The sequence below is a fragment of the Lissotriton helveticus genome, chromosome 6, assembly GCF_964261635.1.
Source record: "Lissotriton helveticus chromosome 6, aLisHel1.1, whole genome shotgun sequence".
NCBI lineage: Eukaryota > Metazoa > Chordata > Amphibia > Caudata > Salamandridae > Lissotriton > Lissotriton helveticus.
In genome coordinates this window covers 411,533,947-411,538,380 of record NC_136067.1, presented here as the reverse complement: position 1 = coordinate 411,538,380, position 4,434 = coordinate 411,533,947, and the positions used below count along the sequence as shown (strand labels likewise).

The 4,434-nt window shown below is 46.8% G+C and overlaps 1 pseudogene; it reads left to right on the top strand.

The window, feature by feature from the left end:
- The first annotated feature begins 1,202 nt into the window (after positions 1–1,202).
- LOC144765643 (28S ribosomal RNA) lies at positions 1,203–2,322 on the top strand (annotated as a pseudogene).
- The last annotated feature ends 2,112 nt before the right edge of the window (positions 2,323–4,434 follow it).

Below are 4,434 nucleotides of genomic sequence, written 5' to 3'. Positions count from 1 at the left end.
TGAGCTATGATTTGAATTTGTTAGCAACATATGATTGAAGAAAAGAAGAGTTTGAGAAATGGGCAAATCTCCCTGTCCAAGGTGATGGTATAAAATACTTAGCAAGTAATCCAACCTCAAACTCCTTGATCAGCAAGCATAACAAAATAAAAGAAAACCAGTACATAGCTGCCCTGATGTTAAGAGCAAATGTTTTATATACCAGAGAAACCATCACTAGGGGAAGAAATCGTGCATTTGTTACATGTAGGTATTGTAATGATGTTGGTGAAACAATTTCTCATATTTCAGACGCATGTCCTAAAACTAAGGACATTAGGATAAAAAGACATAACAAAATTCTGGAATTACTCATTGATAGAGCACAAAGGTGTGGTTGGATGGCATACAGGGAACCTCATGTTAAGAATAATCAAGGAGAACTATGAAAACCAGATGTAGTATTTACCAAAAATGGTACAGCTGTAGTGATTGATGTTTCAATTTGTTATGAAAATTCTCAGAATTCCCTTGAATTAGCGTTTGAGAGTAAAGTGAAATACTATCAGGATGTGTCACAGCAAATAAAAGATCTCACAAAATGCAACACTGTAAAATTTCATGGCTTTATCGTTGGATGTCGTGTTATTTGGCCTCAATGTAATGATGTTGTTCTGGCTGATTTTGGTCTGCAAATGTCATTCCCATTCAAGAAATATGTTTGCCTGACTACTTTAATGGACACTCTTAAAATGTACCAGGTATTCATGGACAATTGAATATCAAGCTTATACTGAGATGTATACTTTTTTGCAGCACACATGTCATCCTTATAAAGCATAATGTTTTTCTAATTAGATGTGCAATTTGTAGATGTGTATATTTTTTTATAAATGTGTGCTTATAACAATTTAGATATAGTTGTGTACATCGTACTTGTTGAAATGTCTTGAATGATGAATAGGTCTCATAATTGTCACACATTGATTATTGATGTCCTGCTAATCAGATTTAAATTTCTCAGGACTGTTTGTAGACAATCTTAAAGTTGTTGGAATAGTACTGCAGGGTATACTATCTCTGGCCTATACGTGATCCCAGTTCCAGTGAGGACAGCGTTCAGTGTGGCTGGACTCCGGAGCGAAAGAATGTTGTATTGTTGGAAGCAAAACTGAATTGACGCTGATGGGCAGCATAATAACCCAGAGTGAGCCACCGAGAGGTGGTACAGATAGCCAAATGCCTCGTCATCTAACTGTCCCTACCTATTATCTAGCGAAACCACAGCCAAAGGAATGGGCTTGGCAGAATCAGCAAGGAAAAAAGCTCCTGTTGAGCTTGATTCTAGTCTGGCACTGTGAAGATACATGAGAGGTGTAGGATAAGTAGGAGGCCCTCGGGCCGCTGGTGAAATACCACTACTCTTATTGTTTACTCACTTACCCGGTGAGGCGGGGGCGAGCCCCGTGGGCCTCTCGCTTCTGGGTCCAAGCTCCCGGCGCCTGCCGGGCACGACCGCTAAGAGGACAATGGCAGGTGGGGAGTTTCAACTAGGGCGGTACACCTGTCAAACGATAATGCAGGTGTCCTAAGGCGAGCTCAGAGAGGACAGAAACCTCCCACGGGGCAGAAGGGCAAAAGCTCGCTTGATCTCGATTTTCAGTATGAATACAGACCGTGAAAGCGGGGCCTCTCGATCCTTCTGACTTTTTGGGTTTCAAGCACAAGGTGTCAGAAAAGTTACCACAGGGATAACTGGCTTGTGGCAGCTATGCGTTCATAGCGACGTCGCCTTTGATCCTTCAATGTCGGCTCTTCATATCATTGTGAAACAGAATTCATCAATCATTGGATTGTTCACCCACTAATAGGGAACGTGAGATGGGTTTAGACCGTCGTGAGACAGGTTAGTTTTACCCTACTGATGATGTGTTGTTGCAATAGTAATCCTGCTCAGTATGAGAGGAACCGCAGGTTCAGACATTAGTTGTATGTGCTTGGCTGAGGAGCCAGTGGGGCGAAGCTACCATCTGTGGGATTATGACTGAAGGACTCTAAGTCAGAACCCCTCCTAAACCGTAACGATACCGCAGTGCTGTGGAGCCTCGATTGGCCTGGGATAGCCGACCTCTCTCGGAGGGCCAATGCCTAGAGCCGCTTGCTTGGGGACGGGAGCGCGGACGGAAGGGGGCCACCTCCATTGCCCTTAGTGCCCCGAATGTTCGTGCAGCACCTGGTGCTAAATCATTCGTAGACGACCTGATTCTGGGTCAGAGTTTTGTACGTAGCGGAGCAGCTAGCTCGCTTGGATCTATTGAAAGTAATCCTCTGAGCCAAGCCTCTCTGTGGGTGGGCCCCCGGCGGGCGCCCTCCTCCATCACACCCAGTGGTGGGTCCCTCTTCCGCCGGGCCGGTGGGAGGGACGTGGAGGGGGTAATGCGGGCCTGCGGGAGGCTGCCTCCACCATGTGCCCTCTGGCACAGGGGCGTCCTACTCCCGTGCCTGCCCCACTGGGGTGCGGGGATGGGGGCCACCATCCCTTGCAGGTCGGCAGGCTGACAAGATGGGCTGGTCCAGTCGGGTCTCCCCTTCCCGCTGCACCGGGGCAAGGCGAGCACAAAGGCAAGCAGTGGCAGCCCCGGAGAAAGGAGCATCCCGAGCGGCTACCTCGGAGCGCCTGGCCACCCTCGCTGGACTGCAAGGGTGACTGGGTCATCCTGGGTCATCTGGTCACCTGGCTGCGGGACCTGATAGCCCTGCATACCGGGTGACCAGATGACCCTGCAGGCCGGGTAACCAAATGGCCCTGTTGGCTGGGTGACCAGATGGCCCTGTGGGCTGGGTGACCAGATGGCCCTGCGGGCTGGCGGCCGGGCTAACTCCAACTTTTGTTCTTCCCCAAAGTTCTGTAAGCCTCCACTAAGTGGAGGCTTACTAGTCGAGAAAAATTGGCTCCCCGGGCAGGCCATCGGGGAGAGGACGGGCCTGGGCTTAAGGCCTCCTTGGTTCCGGGGTCTGGGTGCTGGGGACAGGGGGTCCAGCGGGGCCCCTGGGAGGCTCTCCTTGGCCTGGTTAGGTTTCTGAAGCTGGGCCCAGGCCTGGGGCTTGAGCTCTGGCTTGCGAGACACCCGAGGTTCTGGGTGTTCATCAGGGCCAAGGGAGGCTCTCACTGGCCTGGCTAGGGTTCGGAAGCTGGGACCGGGGCTTGAGCTCCGTCCGGCGGGCCCTGGGGTGCGTGAATAGTTCAACAAAATCACTGGGGGGCAATTAACTGGGTATGGTTATGTACTTCTCTCATCCAGATATTTTATGTAGAAAATGATTTCCTTGTTGCTGTACTTAGTTTTTTGTATTTAACCACTGATACATTTGTAACTGCTGCCATAATTGAACTGTGTGAGTAAATTTATGTAATATTTTGTGAGGAACATAATAGGTTGATTTTGTAACATGTAATAAAGCAAAATATCTTAAAACAAAATCTGAGTGGATTACATTTTATTAAATGGTCTGTGTGCATACTGCTCTATTGGAGTATTTAAACCATGATTAATACGATGTTGGATGAATGTCAGCCACATTTTGAAGAGATGATAAGATGTTTACTTACACAACGCATAACCGGAAAGGAGTATTTAAGAAATTATGAACGATATGTAGTGAATGAAAAAATAATATTCATAGGAAAAAAAAATATGTTTCTTTGAAGGTGATAAGCGATACACAAAACAAACAGTGCTTTCATGGAATTGACAATCATCGAGAAATTAGTTCTTTAAAGTTCCAGCTCCAAATGTTTCAGGTAAATGTCCAATTTCCAAATGTGAAATTTGAATTGTTCCAAGAGTCAATGTGGCAGCTGCAAATGAGGAAATTACTTGTGCATCTTGGTGGTGGTTCTGTTTTGATCATCTCTCACTCCTGATGATCAGCCCCTCCTCGGGGTGACTGATGGCTTGGCAGTTGCAGGGTTTTTAAGGGTGGCTCCTGGTGTTGCAGGACCTCCATCTCTTTTGAAGGAGGTGGTGTATGGTCCACTGATGGTCTGGCTCCATAGAAATGGATAGTTCTGTCACATATAGCCCTACATATGACCCTAAAACATTCGTTTACCACCCTATAACTTCTTACTTATCTTTGAGGGGCTGTATGACCTGGTCATACAGTCTGGGTCATCTTCTTTTCATGCCAGGAGGCTGTTCTAACTATAATATGGCCCATATGGGCATCAGTGGCCTCACTCTGCTGTGTTAATGGTGGTCTCCCCTTACTCATATTGCCCTGTGGCTTTTAACAAGTTGACACCACCCCACTGGATTTTGGCTAACCTGCAGATATAGTATTATCAGTTGTGACTTGCAATATTATCCACGCAATAGAGCATTGCCTTAGAAGTGAGAAAAAATGCAGAGATGACAGTCAAAGAGAAAAGTCTTGCTAGTAAGACAATTTTTA